The sequence below is a fragment of the Tamandua tetradactyla genome, chromosome X, assembly GCF_023851605.1.
Source record: "Tamandua tetradactyla isolate mTamTet1 chromosome X, mTamTet1.pri, whole genome shotgun sequence".
Taxonomy (NCBI): Eukaryota; Metazoa; Chordata; class Mammalia; order Pilosa; family Myrmecophagidae; genus Tamandua; species Tamandua tetradactyla.
The window spans coordinates 98,721,219-98,740,523 of record NC_135353.1 but is presented as its reverse complement, the minus strand read 5'-3'; the positions used below and the strand labels follow the sequence as shown (position 1 = coordinate 98,740,523).

General features: G+C 36.8%; 1 protein-coding gene and 1 pseudogene across 2 annotated transcripts in view; both read right to left on the bottom strand.

Annotated features, from left to right (window-relative positions):
* HDAC8 (histone deacetylase 8) overlaps positions 1 to 19,305 on the bottom strand; it is a 517,539-nt gene that overhangs the window by 249,279 nt on the left and 248,955 nt on the right. The window lies entirely within an intron of this gene.
* On the bottom strand, positions 9,255 to 19,217 carry LOC143670974 (ribonucleoside-diphosphate reductase subunit M2 pseudogene; annotated as a pseudogene).

Below are 19,305 nucleotides of genomic sequence, written 5' to 3'. Positions count from 1 at the left end.
TGGGTAAATACCAATTAAGGGGATTGGTGGATCATATGGCAATTCTATACTTAGGTTCCTGAGGAACTGCCAAACTGTCCTCTATAGTGACTGCATCATTTTATGTTCCCACCAGCAATCAATGAGTGCTTCTTTTTCTCCACATCCTCTCCAACACCTGTAGTTTTATTTTATTTTTTTAAATAGTGGCTATTCTAGTGGATGTGAAATGATATTGTGTTGTGATTTTGATTTGCATTTCCCTAATAGCTAGTGCGGTTGAACATCTTTATTTACTTTTTGGCCATTTGTATTTCTTGTTTGCAAAATGTTTATTCAAGCTTTTTGCCCATTTTTACATTGGGCTGTTTGCTCTTTTATTGCTGAGTTGTAGGATGCCTTTATATATTGTGGATACTAAATCCTTATCAGATATGTGGTTTCCAAATATTTTCTCCCTCTGAGTAGACTGCCTTTTTACTTTCTTGACAAAGTCATTTGAAACACAAACATTTTTAATTTTGAGGGGATCCCATTTATCTACCATTTGTTTCATTGCTTGTGCTCTGGGTGTAAAGTCTAAGAAACCATTGCCTACCACAAGATCCTGAGGATGCATCCCCATAATCTCTTCTATGAGTTTTATGGACCCAGGTCTTATATTTAGGTCTTTAGTCCATTTGGAGTTAATATCTGTGTAATGTGTGAGATAGGGGTCCTCTTTCATTCTTTTGGTTATGGATATCATGTTCTCCCAGCATCATTCACTGAAGAGATTATTTTGTCCCAGTTGAGTGGATGTGGCAGACTTGTCAAATATCAATTGGCCAGGGTGCATGGTGGTTCAGTGGTAAAATGTTCACCTTCCAAGCAGGAGACCCAGGTTCGATTCCTGGACCATGCCCCCCCCCCAAAAAAAATCAATTGGCCATAAATGTGAGGGTCTATTTCATAATTCAACTTGACCATAGATTTGGTGGTCTATCTTTGCATTCTCGATTCGATTCCATTGGTCTATATATCTATCTTTATGCCAGTACCATGCTGTTTTGAACACTGACGCTTTATAGTGTGCTTTAAAGTCAGGAAGTGTAAGTCTCCCAACTTTGTTCTCCTTTTTCAGGATGTTTTTGGCTATTCGGGGCCCCTTGCCCTTACAAATAAATATAATAATTGGCTCTTCCATTTTTGCAATGTAGTCTGTTGGAATTTTAATAGCGATTGCATTGAATCTGCAAATCAAATTTGGGTAGAATTTAATTGGCATCTTATGATACTTAATCTTCCAATCCATGAACACAGAATGTTTCCTTCGATTTAAGTCTTCTTTGAGCAATGTTTTGTGGTTCTGTGTACAAGTCCTTTATATCATGGGTTAAATTTATTCCTACATATTTTATTCTTTTAGTTGGTATTTTAAATGGAATTTTTTTCTTGATTTCCTCCTCAGATTGCTCATTACTAATGTATAGAAACATTACTGATTTTTTCATGTTGATCTTGCATGCCACCACTTTTCTGAACTCATTTATTAGCTCTAGTAACTTTGTTGTAGATTTTTTAGGACTTTGTATATATAGGATCATGTCATTTGCAAATAGTGAAAGTTTTAATTCTTCCTTTCCAATTTGGATGCCTTGTATTTCTTTTTCTTACCTAACTGCTCTAGCTAGAACTTCTAGTAAAATGTTGCATAACAGTGGTGTCATGGGCATCCTTATCTTTTTCCAGATTTTAGAGGGAAAGCTTTCAGTCTTCACCATTGGGTACAATGCTAGCTGTGGGTTTTTCATATATACCCTTTATCATGTTGAAGAAATTTCCTTCTTTTCCTAATTTTCACAGTGTTTTTATCAAGAAAGGGTGCTGGACTTTGTCAAATGCTTCTTCTGCACCAATCAAGGTGATCATGTGATTTTTCCCCTTCAATTTGTTAATGTGGTGTATTACATTGATTCTCTTGTGTTGAAACACCTTTGCATAACTGGGCTAAATTCCGCTTGATTATGGTGTATAATTCTTTTAATGTGCTGCTGGATAGGATATGTATTTTGTTGAAGATTTTTGCATCTATATTCATTAGAGAAATTAGTCTGTAATTTTTTTTTCTTGTAGTATCTTTATCTGGTTTTGGTATTAGGGTGATATTAGCCTCACAGAATGAGTTAGGTAGTGTTCCTTTCTCTTCAATCCTTTTGGAAGAGCTTCAGTAGGATCGGTTTGAAGTCTTGGAATGATTGGTAGAATTCTCCTATAAAGCCATCTGGTCCTGGGTTTTTCACTGTTGGCAGGTTTTTGATGACTGATTAAGTCTATTTGTGATTGGTTTGTTGAGGTCTTGTATTTCACCTAGAGTCAGTGTAGGTTTTTCATGTGTTTCTAGGAATTGTCTATTTCATCTTGGTTGTTAAATTTGTTGGTGTACACTTGTTCACAGTATCTTCTCATGATCTTTTTTTTTTATTCCTGTGGGGTCAGTAATAATGTCCCTCCTCTCATTTCTGATTTTATTTGTATCTTCTCCCTTTTTATTCTTTCTTTTGGTTATATTGATTTTCTCTATTGTTTTTTATTCTCAATTTAATTTATTTCTGCTCTAATCTTTGTACATACTCCCTTCTCCTTTCTTTAAGATTAGTTTGCTGTTCTTTTTTCTAGTTTCTCCAAATGTGCAGTTGTGTCTTTGATTTTAGTTCTTCTTTTTTAATGTAGGTGTTCAGGGTTATAAATTTCCCTCTCAGCACAGCCTTCTATGCATCCCATAAGTTTTGATATGTTGCGTTCTCATTTTCATTCATCTCAAGATACTTACTGATTTCTCTTGCAATTTCTTCTTTGACCCACTGACTTTGAGTTCAACCTCCATGTATTTGTGAATTTTCTATTTCTCCACTTGTTATTAATTTCCAGTTTCATTCCATTATGGTCAGAGAAAGTGCTCTGTTTAATTTCAAACTCTTAAAATTTACTGAGACTTGCTTTGTGACCCAACATTTGGTCTATCCTGAAGAATGATTCATGAGCACTCAATAATGTATATCCTGCTGTTTGGGGGTACAGTGTTCTGTATATGTCTGTTAGTTCTAGTAATTTAGCATATTACTCAAGTTCTTGGTTTCCTTATAGATTCTCTGTTTAGATGTTCTATGTAATAATGAGATTGGTGCATTGAAATTTCCAACTAATATTGTAGAGACGTTTATTTCTCCTTTCTGTTTTGCTAGTATTTGCCTTGTGTATTTTGGGGTACTGTGGTGAGCTGCATAAATATTTGTGATTTTTATTTCTTCTTGGTGGATTGATTCTTTTATTAATATATGATGGCCCTCTTTTTCTCTTACAACAGTGATGCATTTAAAAAGCTACCTCAGCTCTTTTCTGGCTACTGTTGTGGAATATCTTTTTCCAACCTTTCAGTTTCAACCTATTTGTGTCCTTGGGTCTAAGGTAAGTATCGTGTAGACAGCATTTAGATACATCATTTTTTTCATCAATTTTTTTATTAATTAAAAAAATTAACAACAAACAAAACAATAAGATATCATTCCATTCTACATATATAGCCAGTATTTTTTAATATCATCACATAGTTGCATATTCATCATTTCTTAGAACATTTGCATTGATTTAGAAAAAGAAATAAAAAGACAACAGAAAAAGAAATAGAATGATAATAGAGAAAAAAAAGTTATACATACCATACCGCTTATCCCTCACTTTCATTTACCACTAGCATTTCAAACTAAATTTATTTTAACATTTGTTCCCCCTATTATTTATTTTTATTCCATATGTTCTACTCTTTTGTTGATATGGTAGATAAAAGGAGCATCACACACAAGGTTTTCACATTCCCAGAGTCACATTGTGAAATCTATATCATTGTTCAATCATCATCAAGAAACATGGCTACTGGAACACAGCTCTACATTTTCAGGCAGTTCCCTCCAGCCTCTCCACTACATCTTGAACAACAAGGTGATATATACTTAATGCATAAGAATAACCTCCAGGATAACCTCTCAACTCTGTTTGGAGTCTCTCAGCCATTGACACATTATTTTGTCTCATTTCACTCTTCCCTTTTGGTCGAGAAGTTTCTCTCAATCCCTTGATGTTAATTCTGAGCTCATTCTAGGGTTTTTCTCAGTCCCTTGATGCTGAGTCTCAGCTCATTCCAGGATTTCTGTCCCATGTTGCCAGGAAGGTCCACACCCCGGGGAGTCATGTCCGATGCAGAAAGGGGGAGGGTGGTGAGACTGCTCATCATGTTGGCTGGAGGGAGAGGCCACATCTGAGCAACAAAAGAGGCTCTCTTGGGGGTGACTCTTAGGCCTAAATTTTAAGTAGACTTGACCTATCCTTTGTGGGGTTAAGTTTCTTATGAACAAACCCCAAGACTGGGGGCTCAGCCTGTAGCTTTGGTTGTCCACACTGCTTGTGAGAATATCAAGAATTTGACTTGGGGAAATTGAATTTCTCCCCGCTCTCACCATTCCCAGAAGGGGGCTTGCAAATACTTTTTCACTCACTGATCAAATCACTCTGGGATTCATCGGGGCATCACTCTCGACAAACCAACAAAATCTCATGTCCTATCTGAGATTCCAAGTACTTATGATGTTCAATCAAACTATCTACATAAGTTATATTAGGAAATGCTGTAGTCAAAATATAAATTTTGTAACAAATAAACATTTTTTTGCTTTAGTCTCACACATAAGGTGACATTTTAAAATATTAATTATCATCTATTTTCAGCACCCTGCAATATTGACATTCCTTTATTCTTCCTCATACAAAAAACATTTTTAAAATTAGTACATTGTACATTTTTTTATTCAACATAATAACATACAAACACAAACATTCTTACCATATGATCATTCCATTCTTGATATATAATCAATAACTCACAATATCATCACATAGTTGTATATTCATTATCATGATCATTTCTTAGAACATCTGCACCAATTCAGAAAAAGACATAAAAAGAAAACAGAAAAAAATTCATACATACCATTACCCCTCCCTTTCATTGATCACTAGCATTTCAATCTACTAAATTTATTTAACATTTGTTCCCCTTATTATTTATTTATTTTTAATCCATTGCATCTGCCAATGTGTGTCTTTTTTTATTAATTAAAGAAAAAAAAAGAAATTAACCCAACATTTAGAAATCATTCCATTCTACATATGCAATCAGTAATTCTTAACATCACATAGATGCATGATCATCATTTCTTAGTACATTTGCATCGATTTAGAAGAAGAACTAGCAAAACAACAGAAAAAGATATAGAATGTTAATATAGAGAAAAAAATAAAAATAATAATAATAGTACAAAAAAAAGACAAACAAACAAACAGACAGACAAAAAAAACCCTATAGCTCAGATGCAGCTTCATTCAGTGTTTTAACATGATTACTTTACAATTAGGTACTATTGTGCTGTCCATTTTTGAATTTTTGTATCTAGTCCTGTTGCACAGTCTGTATCCCTTCAGCTCCAATCACCCATTATCTTACCCTGTTTCTAACTCCTGCTGGACTCTGTTACCAATGACATATTCCAAGTTTATTCTCTAATGTTGGTTCACATCAGTGGGACCATACAGTATTTGTCCTTTAGTTTTTGGCTAGACTCACTCAGCATAATGTTCTCTAGGTCCATCCATGTTATTACATGCTTCATAAGTTTATTCTGTCTTAAAGCTGCATAATATTCCATCGTATGTATATACTACAGTTTGTTTAGCCACTCGTCTGTTGATGGACATTTTGGCTGTTTCCATCTCTTTGCAATTGTAAATAATGCTGCTATAAACATGGGTGTGCAAATGTCCGTTTGTGTCTTTGCCCTTAAGTCCTTTGAGTAGATACCCAGCAATGATATTGCTGGGTTGTATGGCAATTCTATATTCAGCTTTTTGAGGAACCGCCAAACTGCCTTCCACAGTGGTTGCACCATTTGACATTCCCACCAACAGTGGATAAGTGTGCCTCTTTCTCCGCATCCTCTCCAGCACTTGTCATTTTCTGTTTTGTTGATAATGGCCATTCTGGTGGGTGTGAGATGATATCTCATTGTGGTTTTGATTTGCATTTCTCTAATGGCCAGGGACATTGAGCATCTCTTCATGTGCCTTTTGGTCATTTGTATTTCCTCTTCTGAGAGGTGTCTGTTCAAGTCTTTTTCCCATTTTGTAATTGGGGTGGCTGTCTTTTTGTTGTTGAGTTGGACAATCTCATTATAAATTCTGGATACTAGACCTTTATCTGATATGTCGTTTCCAAATATTGATTCCCATTGTGTAGGCTGTCTTTCTACTTTCTTGATGAAGTTCTTTGATGCACAAAAGTGTTTAATTTTGAGGAGCTCCCATTTATTTATTTCCTTCTTCAGTGCTCTTGCTTTAGGTTTAAGGTCCATAAAACCAACTCCAATTGTAAGTTTCATAAGATATCTCCCTACCTTTTCCTCTAACTGTTTTATGATCTTAGACCTAATGTTTAGATCTTTGATCCATTTTGAGTTAACTTTTGTGTAGGGTGTGAGATATGGGTCTTCTTTCATTCTTTTGCATATGGATATCCAGTTCTCTAGGCACCATTTATTGAAGAGACTGTTCTGTCCCAGGTGAGTTGGCTTGACTGCCTTATCAAAGATCAAATGTCCATAGATGAGAAGGTCTATATCTGAGCACTCTATTCAATTCCATTGGTCGATATATCTATCTTTATGCCAATACCATGCTGTTTTGACCACTGTGGCTTCATAATATGCCTTAAAGTCAAGCAGTGCGAGACCTCCAGTTTCGTTTTTTTTTTCCTCAAGATGTTTTTAGCAATTCGGGGCACATGCCCTTCCAGATAAATTTGCTTATTGGTTTTTCTATTTCTGAAAAATAAGTTGTTGGGATTTTGATTGGTATTGCATTGAATCTGTAGATCAATTTAGGTAGGATTGACATCTTAACTATATTTAGTCTTCCAATCCATGAACATGGTATGCCCTTCCATCTATTTAGGTCTTCTGTGATTTCTTTTAGCAGTTTTTTGTCGTTTTCTTTATATAGGTTTTTTGTCTCTTTAGTTAAATTTATTCCTAGGTATTTTATCCTTTTAGTTGCAATTGTAAATGGGATTCGTTTCTTGATTTCCCCCTCAGCTTGTTCATTACTAGTGTATAGAAATGATACAGATTTTTGAATGTTGATCTTGTAACCTGCTACATTGCTGTACTCATTTATTAGCTCTAGTAGTTTTGTTGTGGATTTTTCCGGGTTTTCGAAGTATAGTATCATATCGTCTGCAAACAGTGATAGTTTTACTTCTTCCTTTCCAATTTTGATGCCTTGTATTTCTTTTTCTTGTCTAATTGCTCTGGCTAGAACCTCCAACACAATGTTGATGGTGATAATGGACATCCTTGTCTTGTTCCTGATCTTAGGGGGAAAGTTCAATCTGTGTCTTTTGATTGGGGAATTTAACCCATTCACAGTCAATGGTTTATGCTGAAGGCAGTACTTACTTCAACTATTTTCAACTTTGGCTTTTATTCATTATATCTTATTTTTGTTCCTCTCTTTTTACCATTTTTGTTACCAGTACTACTAATTTCCATTTCTAGACTCTCCTCCAACCCTCTCTCCTATCTTTACCTTTCAGAGTGAAGAATACACTTTAGTATTTCTTGTAGGGCAGGTCTCTTTTAGATGATTTCTTTCTGTTTCTATTTATCTGTGACTATTATAAACTCTCCCTTATTCTTGAAAGACAGTTTTCCTGGATATAGAATTCTTGATTAGTAGCTTTTGGTTTCAGGACTTTATATACATCATCCTACCTTCCTACCTCAAGGATTCTGATGAGATATTGGCATTTAATCTTATTGTGGGTTCACTGTACATGAAACATTGCTTTTCTCTCTTGTAGCATTCAGAGTTTTTCTATCTTTGGCATTTGCCACGTTATCATATGTCTAGGTGTAGGTCTTTGGGTTTATCCTGTTTGGAGTTTGTTGTGCTTCTTGGATGTGCATATTCATGACTTTCATTACATTTGGGAAGTTTTCAGCAGGTGTTTCTTTGAATATTCTGTCTTCCCCTTTCTCTCATTTTATCATTCTGGGATTCCCTCAATGTGTATATTGGTATGCTTCATGGTGTTCTACAAGTCTCTCATGCTCTGTTCAATTTTTGCATGTGTGAAGAATATAATGTCAATTCATTAACTTTGAGGACAATAAAATAGAAAAGTCACATATTACAGGAATAAAATAGATTAGAATGTTGAAGAAAACTGATAATAGTAAATGCCACTGGTTAAACAGGCAACATGTAAAATTAACACTTGCCACCAAAGGGTCAATGTATATCATGCATCATTTTCCCTGTAATGTCTTGGCTTTTTTTGTTGTTGTTCTTTGGAACATAAAGGCCAATTGACAGCATAAGCCTTATTAAGTATATCTATTACTTTATACTTCCTTCTGAAATTAAAGTTTGAATGGAACATATATTAATAGCTCATACCACACCAATTCTTGTGGAAGTTTAGGAAATCAAGTTTGCATCAGATTTAGGTAAATGGTGGAAGTGATTGCACTTGGCAATATCTAATCAATCAATTAATCAGTCATGAATGTAATACAACACTGGGTGATTATTTCCAAGTGTGAACTATAGGTATAATAAAGGCCAGATGTAGAAAGTTTCTAACTAAAAAAACACACTCAAGTATTAGGAGAACCAACTTACATCCTGGCTTTACTACCGGAGAACAAGATCTTGTATGGGTCATTTCATATAAAGATGATTTGAAAAACCAATTTACAACATTATCTTAGATCCTATCTAAGCTTCCTTGAAGATCATTTGATACTAACTAGAAGGTGGGGGAATACAATTTGAGAAATTAAATGTTAATGTCCATCATATGTATTAAGTCTGAGCTCACCAACAGTCAGTTAAGACAATCCTTCCATTCCTTATGATTTAAGTTAGAAGCTTTTACCTGAATGATTATCCTTAAAAAAACTACAACCTTCTTTTCTCTTACCCAGGATAATATACCTCAACATGCACAGCTGTGCTATAGGATAAAACACAAGACTTGTCTTTTTTGTTGCATTGACTGGTTAATAATTACTTATACACCAGGATTGACTTTAAAATTGATTAAAAAATACTTCAATTCATTAAAGAAAATAAAGCTTAGAAATCACATGCTTAGTCTACAAAGGCTTAACTTCAGTCACCTAGTAAATTTTGAATTGGCTCTCACTAAGTGTAGATTGAATACTTTGTGTAAACCAACAAAGCTAAGCTATTAACTTTTAGCTTGATAGTACAATGCTTATTTGCATGTAAAGTGACAGTTTTATAAACAAATTAATAAGTAAACTTTAAAATCTTCTTGGAAGCAGTGAGGATGTCATCTTCTAAATGCCTTGTAGTAGTAACTGAATGTTTAATCCTGCTGGATCCAACTAGCTTGAGGGTCTCCCCACTGAAAGCCATGATTGCTGCTGGTACAGCTATAGCAAAATCATCTACAGCCAACCTGCTTGCAAAAACCGAATGTGGACAAGAGCTTTCATAAAAATCTACTAACTTTTTGTCTTAAATATCCTCTTTCTAGGCAACTATACTAGTATTATTAATAGGACAACCTTTGGGGTAGCTACACAGTTTTAAAGATGCCAGGAAATATTCCTATTAGGGTCAATTTGTGGTATAGCTGGTTAATACATTTCAAGTAGTTGGTGTTTTTTTGTTGTTGTTGAGAAGGGAAAAAATCAGCAAAATAAGAATATACCTTGAGTTCATTTAGAAGTCAGCATCCAAGGTAAAAGAATTCACTGTTGAACTTGACATTACTCCTGTCCTCTGATAATTACCTACTCACTCCTCAAATAAGTTGGTCTTCCTTTCAAGCGAAATATTCTCCATGAGTCAAATGAATTCTCTACTCTGAAAACCTTGCTGAAACCCAGATCTGCCACAAATTCAATGTACTACAATTCATTCCAATTAGCTTCACAGGCAAGGCCTCAGTAAGGAACTCCTCTTCCATCCTAACAGCACTGATAATTATTTATTTTACTCTTTGAAAGTTTGTGAAGCAGGTGTTTGAACATTAGGCAGGTAAAGTCACAGTATAAACCCACACCTCTGCTAATAAGTTCATTCAAAAATGTGAGGCCAAGCATCAATCCTCATTTCTTAAGCCAGAAGACCAATTCCTTATACTGCTACAAAGGCTACAACGTGGTCTCCATAGGTAGTTTCTTTGTTTCAATCCAACACAAGGCCCATTTTACCTTCTTCTTTAGACAAGGCACTGTTTCAACTGCATTAAAGAAAAATTTCCTTTCTTTTATTTTCTTTAATGTGTCAGTAAGGAGATTATAAATTCATATGTTTTCCATGGCAATTTGGAAGACATAGAAATAGCGGGCTTCTGTAATCTGAATTTCTTGACTAAATTGTGCCAACAAGTTTTCATTTATTTCATTCATTTCATTTATTATCCCAACACTTGCTGCAAAGAAAGCCAGAACATGTGAATAAAACATCTCTTCTCAGGCTTCAGGGCTTCCCAGTGCTGAATGTCCTTGGAAATATCTACCTCCTCAGATATTCAAAACAAAGGCTCAGCTTTCTTATATATCTGCCAAATATCATGGTATTTGATAGGAAAGATGACAAAGTGATTTTCTCTCAGTAGTGGTTCATCCCAGCTTGGCGGGCTCCTGGAAGATCTTGGTGGTCTTCCTGGCCAGGATGCGGGGGATGCGGGTGCTACTGAGGTATGAGGGCTGTAGGCAAGACATGGGCAGGGTGACTGGTGAGGCAGGAGTTGGAGGATGTTCTAGTTTGCTAGCTGCCAGAATGCAATATACCAGAAATGGAATGGCTTTTAAAGAAGGAGAATTTAATAAGCTGCTAGTTTACAGTTCTAAGCCAAGATAATGTCCCAATTAAAGCAAGTCTATAGAAATGTTAATTCAAAGGCATCCATGGAATGATACCTTGGTTCAAGAAGGCCGCTGAAGTTCAGGGTCTCTCTCTCAAGTGAGAAGGCACATGGCTAACAGGGTCAGTGTTTCTCTCTCATCTAGAAAGGCATGTGGTGAACATGGCATCATCTGCTAGCTTTCTCTCCTGGATTCCTATTTCATGAAGCTCCCCGGGAGGCATTTTCCTTCTTCATTTACAAAGGCTGCTGGCTGGTGGGCTCTCTGCTTCTCGTGGATATGTTGTTCTGCTCTCTCAGAATTTCTAGCTTTCCCCAAAATGTTTCCTCTTTTTATAGGATTCCAGTAAACTAATCAAGACCCACCCGAATGGGTGGAGACATGTGTCCACCTAATCCATTTTAACAACCATTCTTGATTGAGTCACATCTCCAGGAAAATGATCTGATTACAGTTCCAAACATCTAGTACTGGATAGGGATTAGAAGAAACGGCTGCCTTTACAAAATGGGATTAGGATTAAAACATGGCTTTTCTAGGGTACACACATCCTTTCAAACCAACACAGGGGATCTTCAGCTACCCACTGTCTGGCCCAACCCCATGTCCCACAGGTGTCCCCGATGCATGTTCATTGTGTTTTCCTTGCCTGATGGGCTGAGCCTCTTCAGGGGTGAGTTGGAGCTGCTGCTGGTCCACCAGGGGGTGAGTGGGAATGGCACCGGCCTCTGTTCACTTTTCATTTTTTTCCTTTTGCTCCTCAAAAGGCATAATTTCAATAGCCCTATCTTCAAGTTCACAGCCAGCTCCAATCGGCTGTTGAAACCCTGAAGAGAGTTTTTAACTTTTGCTACTGTTGTTTTCAGCTCTGTTTGGTACCTTTTCACAATTTCTGTTTCTTTATTGAGATTCTCTTTGTGTGCAACTATTGTTTTCCTAGTTTCCTTTAATTCCTTGTCTATGCTTTCCTTTAGTTCTTTGAACATATTTAGGACAATTTTGTGGAAGTCTTTGCTTGGTATGTCCAAGTTAAGGTCCTTCTATTGATGGTTTCTAATTCTTTATCCTATTCTTTTACATGGGCTTTAATTTCCTGCTTCTTTGTATGTTTTGTAAACTTTTGTTGCACCCTGGACATTTTGAATATTTTAATGTGTATTTCTGAGATTAGATACTGAGCCAGCTGTTCCTTATGTTTGTATCCAGCTATTGATATGATAGAGATTCCCTTGAATGCAAGGAGCTAACAAAAAATGACAAAGAAAAGAAAAATAAAAAAGAAAAAAACCCATCTTTCTCTGTCTTTTCAGATTGGCCTGTGTAAGTACTCTCCTTCAAAGCTTAGCTGTCTTAATAATAAATTTAGAATACAGCCCAAGGCAAAAATGTAGGGTTTTCTCTAATCTTTTCTGCACATGTGTTTTATCCTGGGTATATGCCCATGACCCTAAAAATTCCCCCATTTACACAGATCCAAATGCCCTCCTTTCCCTAGGAAACACTGCTTTCTCATGGTTCTGAGCATTGCACTGTTTGTCTCATGGCCAGCAAAGCTTTGCCCCAGACAGCTTTGATCTGATGCTTCTCTTACAACATTCTGTAGAAGAACTCTATGAGCTAACTTCCATATTGTGCTGGTTTGAAACTGTCATGTACCATAGAAAAGCCACATCTTTCTAATCCAATCATTTATTTAGAATCCTAAATTTTCCCAGATTGATAAGATTTTGTTACACTTTTAGATACCATGCCCTTCAAGAAGCGTCTTTAATGCCTCTCAATAAACCATGGCTCCAATCTTCAATAGAGAGGAATATTTAAATTGAAAGCATCTTTTCTTTTTCTTTTTAATTTTTTTTTTACAGAATCCTTATTATGAATGATCAAGTGGTAAAAATATGAAATATATGGAAGCCATTGCTTGTGAACTCATTTGCCTACTTTAACTGCAGACATGCAACATCTAGTTCATTGCTATAGATAAGTAAAGCTTTTCTTCCTGGACCACATGATTTGGAGCTTGCCCTCTTTACCAGAGTCATAATAGTGAAATCATACTATATCTATCTTTTGTGTCTGGCTTATTTCACCCAGCATTATATCCTCTAGGTTTATCCATATTGTCATATGCTTCAGGACCTAATTTTGTCCCACTGCTGATTAATATTCCATCGTGTGTATATATACCACATTTTGCTTATTCACTCATCGGTTGATGGGCACTTGGATTGTTTCCATCTTTGGTAATTATGAATAGTGCCACTATGAACATCAGCATACTAATGTCTGCTTGTGTCACTGATTTCAGCTCTTCTGGGTATATACCTAATGTTGGTATTGCCAGGTCATAGGGCAATTTGATATTTAGTTTCCTAAGGAACTACCAAACTGTCCTCCACAGCAGCTGTACCATTAGACATTCCCCTAATCCAAAGACCTATTGTCTGAGCCTGTAAAACTGGTTTAGGGGACCTTTTGATTAGGGTGTGTCCACGTATATGTGGCCCCCCCCAATTCAAGGTGGGTCTTACTCATTCTACTGCAGTCCTCTAAGAAGAGAATAAAAGACAGAAAACATTAGAGAGAGCTCAGAGCCAATACAGAGAGCAGAGAGATGAAACCAAGTTAAGAACAGAGGAGCAGAGAAAGAAACTACCTTACTACCTTAGGAGAAACCAGAAGGACCCACAGGAGCTGAGAGAGCCATTTTGAAATCGACACAGGAGAGAAGGGCCAGCAGACATTACCATGTGCCTTCCCATGTGACATAGAAACCCTGGATGCCACTGACCATTCGTCAGTAAAGGTAACCTCTTGTTGATGCCTTAGTTTGGGCACTTTCATGGCCTTAGAACTGTAAATTTGTAACCTAATAAATCTTCTTTGTAAAAGCCAATCCATTTCTGGTATATTACATTCCAACAACTTAAGCAAACTGAAACAAATTTTGGTACTGAGAAAAGTTGGGTGCTGTAATTGCAAATATCAAAAAGAGTAGAAAGACTTTATAAATGGATAAGAGGAAGGTTCTGAAAGAATTGTGATATATTTGATAGAAAAGGACTGAATTGCTTTGAACAGACTGTTGGTAGAAATATGGACTCTAAAGATTTTTCTGATGCAGACTTACACAGAAATGATGAATGTGTATTGCAAACTGGAAGAAAAGCCACCCTTGTTTTAAAGTGGCAGAGAATTTGGTAAAATTGAGTACTAGTGTTGGATGGAAGGGGGAATTTGAAAGTGACAAGCTGGGATATATAGCTGAGGAAATTTCCAAATTAAATTTGGAAAATGCAGCTTGACCTCTCCTTGCAGCCTATAGTAAAATGTGAGAGTAAAGGGATAAGCTAAGAACTGAACTCTTGGATACAAAGAAACCAGAAACTGATAGTTTGGAAAATTCTGAGCTTTTGGAAAGTAAGAGTCCAGAGAATAGTGCCCCACATGAGGATTTAACCAAACATGGAACCAGTCAGCCATTTCAGAAAAAGCCAGGTTTGGAAATGCAGTTATCCAGGAAGGATTTGTGGAAAGTCCTAGTGTCTGATGGTTGTGATCCCTGTATACTACATGGCAAGTCAAATAATTTTTTTTGCAAGATCTGTGTGAATGGAACCGTGGCCAGTCTGAATGAAAAAGGGCAGAAAAGGGACAAATTGAAGGAAAAATAACTTCAAAGGCAGAACTATAGAAGATAAGGCCTGGAGCCAAGAAATCTCAGGCCAGGGGAGTGAACCAATGTATGTGGAGAGAGTTTGCCTTGGAGGCAGAGGGAGGGCCTTCTGCCTAGATATTCAGGAACAGTTTTGGTGCCCCCTGCCTCAGATAGGGTAGAGCACATGCTCTGGGGATTGGGGAGAGCTGGCACACCACCTCATTGTTCTGAAGGAGTTTTTGTATTGTTACTGAAATGGTTTAAGGCTTTTGTGATATTGTGATGGAATGAATGTATTTGTATATAGAAAGAATATGTCTTTTTGGGGTCCACAGGGTGGAATGTGCTAGTTTGAAACTGTCATGTACCCCAGAAAAGCCATTTTATTTTAATCCAATCTTCCTGGGGCAGACACATTGTTGGGTGGGACCTTTTATTAGGTTGTTTTCATGGAGATGTGATTCACCCAATTTAAGGTGGGTATTAATCCTTTCCTGGAGCCATTTATGAGAGAGCTGAGAGAATGTTTAATCCTGCTGGATCCAACTAGCTGAGAGAAGCTAAGAAAAATCCCCCAGGGAGAAGGACCCACAGGAGCTGAGGGAGAAGGACAGCAGACGTCACCATTTGCCTTCCCATGTGACAGAGGAACCCCAGATGCCAGCTGCCTTTCCCCCTAGAAGGTATGTTCTTATTGGTGCCTTAAATTGGACATTTTAATGGCTTAAGAATTGTAACTTGTAACTTAATAAATCCCCTTTGTAAAAGCCAATCCATTTCTGGTATATTGTATTCCGGAAGCTTTAGCAAACTGAAACACATAAGCAGGATAATTTCTTGGATTGCAAGCCTCTGAGAAGTGTCCTGATTTAGTCTTTCAGGCTACCACCAGAAAGACTGGCACAGACATATATGCTCTATGTGTATGCTTGAGGGTTAATCTGCTCCCTCCTGAATCAGGACTAGGGATCTGTCCTGGGAGTGTAGGCTGACTTTGCATTGAACTAGCGAGAGGGCAGAGGAGAAGCCAACCAGGTTGCCATAAAGAGATTCTCCTACCATTCTTAAGTTGCCTTCTCTTGATCCAGTGCTTACCCTATTACTGCAAACCTTTAACTTTGAGAAAGTTGGTTCTGCCAGCTCTTGCTTGTTACTTAAAGCTTCTGTGCAGGAATAGAGCCCTGGAGCAGCCCACTGTCATCTTAATGACTGGAGTTCATTTTTCACACCTATTTATGGTAATATAATATTCCATTGTAAGCATATACCAAATTTCATTTACCTGCTCATCTGCTGGTGGACATTTGGGTTATTTCTACCATCAGGCTTAAAGGAATAATGTAGCTATGAACACTTGTGTATAGGTTTTGTATGAACACGTTTTTCATTTCAATTCTCTTGGGTATACCTAGGGGTGGAATTGCTGGGTCATGTGGTAATTCTATGTTTAACCTTTTGAGTAGCTGTACCATTTTACACTCTTACCAGCAGTATTTGAGGCTTCCAATTTCTCAACATCCTTTCCAACTCTTGTTATTATCTGACTTTTTATTATAGTCATTGTAGGAGGTGTAAAGTGGCATCTCATCGTAGTTTTGATTTGTATTTTCCTGATGACTAATGACGAGTATATATTCATGTGTGTTTATTAGCGATATGTATATCTTTAGGGCAATGTCTATTCAAGACCTTTGCTCATTTCTTGATTGGGTTATACATCTTTTTATTGTTGAGTTTAAGTGTTCTTTACATATTATAGATAGAAGTCCTTTATGAGATAAATGATTGATAAACATTTACTCTCACTCTGTAGATTGCCTTTTCACTTTCTTCAGTGTTCACTGTAGCATGAAAGTTTAAATTTTTTTTTTTTGCATTGGCAGGCACTGGAAATCAAACCCAGATTTCTGGCATGGCAGGCAAGAATTCTGCCACTGGGCCACCATCATAACACCCAGAAAATTCTAAATTTTATTGCTTTTCTCATAGAACCAGCTTCTGGTTTTATTGATTTCTAATTGTTTTCATGTTCTCAGTTTCATTTATTTCTGCTCTAATCTTTGTTATTTCTTTCCCTGTGCTTGCTTTGGGGTTAGTTTGCTGTTCTTTCTCTACTTCTTCCAAGTGGACAGTTAATTCCTCGATTTTTGCCCTGTCTTCTTTTTTGATATAGGCATTTAGGGCAATAAATTTCCCTCAGTACTGCCTTTGTTGCATCCCATAAGTTTTGATATGTTGTGTCTTCATTTTCATTTGCCTCAAGATATTTGCTTATTTCTCTTGTAATTTCTTCTTTGACCCGCTGGTTGTTTAGGAGTGTGTTGTTGAGCCTCCACATATTTGTGAATTCTCTGGCACTCTGCCTATTACTGATTTCCAACTTCATTCCTTTATGATCTGAGAAAGGGTTATGTATGATTTCAATCTTTTTAAATTTGTTAAGACTTGCTTTGTGACCCAGCATATGGTCTATCCTTGAGAATGATCCATGAGCACTTGAGAGAGAGGTGTATCCTGCTGTTGTGGGGTGTAATGTTCTATAAATGTCTGTTAAGTCTAGCTGATCTATTATATTATTCAAATTCTCTGTTTCTTTATTGATCCTCTGTCTAGATGTTCTGTCCATTGATGAGAGCATGGAATTGAAGTCTCCAACAATTATGGTAGATGTGTCTGTTTCTCTTTTCAGTGCCTGTCACATGTATTTTGGAGCATTCTGGTTCGGTGCATAAATATTTATGATTGTTATGTCTTCATGCTGAATTGTTCCTTTTATTAGTACATAGTATCCTTCTTTGTCTCTTTTAACTGTTTTACATTTGAAGTCTAATTTGTTCGATATTAGTATAGCTACTCCTGCTCTTTTCTGATTGTTATTTGCATGAAATTTCTTTTCCCAACCTTTTACTTTCAACTTATGTTTATCTTTGGGTCTAAGATGTGTTTCCTGTAGACAGCATATGGATGGGTCCTGTTTTTTAATCCATTCTGCCAGTCTATGTCTTTTGATTGGGGAGTTTAATCCATTAACATTTAGTGTTATTACTGTATGGGTAGTACTTTCTTCTACAATTTTGCCTTTTGGATTTTATATGTCATATCTAATTTTCCTTCTTTTTACCTTTACTCATAGTCTTCCTTTCTACTCTCTTCTCCACACCTGTCTCTTCTGTCTTTTCATATCTGTCTCTAGTGCTCCCTTTAGTAATTCTTGCAGAGCTGGTCTCATGGGCACAAATTCTCTCAGTGATTTTTTGACTGAAAATGTTTTAATTTCTCCCTCATTTTTGAAGGACAATTTTGCTGGATATAGAAGTCTTGGTTGGCAGTTTTTCTCTTTTAATAATTTAAATATATCATCCCATTGTCTTCTTGCCTCCATGGCTTCTGCTGAGAAATCTATGCATAGTCTTATTGGGTTTCCCTTGTATGTGATGGATTTTTTTTCTCTTACTGCTTTCAAGATTCTCTCTTTCTCTTTGACTTCTGACATTCTGATTAGTACGTGTCTTGGAGTACATCTATTTGGATCTATTCTTTTTGGGGTATGCTGTATTTCTTGGATCTGTAATTTTAAGTCTTTTCATAAGAGTTGTGAAATTTTCAGTGATCATTTCCTCCATTAGTTTTTCTCCTCCTTTTCGCTTCTCTTCTCCTTCTGGGACACCCACAACATGTATATTCATGCACTACATATTGTCCTTCAATTCCCTGCGTCCCTGCTCATATTTTTCCATTTTTTTCCCTATATTTTCTTTTGCTTGCCTAATTTCAGATGTTCCATCCTCCAGTTCACTAATCCTATCTTCTGCCTCTCGAAATTAACATTGTAGGTTTCCATTGTTTTTTTCATCTCTTCTACTGTGCCTTTCATTCCCATAAGTTCTGGGATTTGTTTTTTCAGACTTTTGATTTCTTCTTTTTGTTCATTCCTTGCCTTCTTTTTATCCTCCCTCAATTCATTGATTTGATTTTTGATGACATTTTCTATGTCTGTTCGTATGTTCTGAATTAATTGTTTCAGCTCCTGTACCTCATTTGAATTGTTGGTTTGTTCCTTTGACTGGGCCATATCTTCAATTTTCCTAGTGTGATTTTTTTTTTTGCTGGCATCTAGACATTTAATTACCTTAATTAGTTTATTCTGGAGATTGCTTTCACTTCTTTTACCTAAGGTTTTCTTGCTGGATGAATTTGTTGTCTATCTGTTCTTTGACATTTAGTTCAGCTTTTTCTGGACCTCTAGCTTAGGTTTTATTAAACAGAGGAGAATTTTTCAGCTCTTGTTTCTTGCCCTGTTTGTATGCCCTGCTTTTTCTCCCCCCACCCTTAGGGGTGTCTACATAGGTATTATAGACCCCAGCTGGATTTTCCCAGACCAAATTGGCCTCCTATGAGGGGGAAAGAGTCACCTGCACCAGTTTTCCCTGAAGGTGAGACCCAGCAGGTTGAAAGACTTTCCTGTGAAGTCTCTGGGCTCTGTTTTTCTTATCCTGCCCAATATGTGGCACTTGTCTGCCTGTGGGTCCCACCTGCATAAGATGATGTGGTACCTTTAACTTTTGGTAGACTCCCCCTGCTGGGGGCATGGCGGAGACCAAGGAGAGGTTGTAGGCTGGTTTTAATGGCTTCAAATTACCAAGGCCTGGTGTCTGAATTCCTTGAGGGAGGGATTCC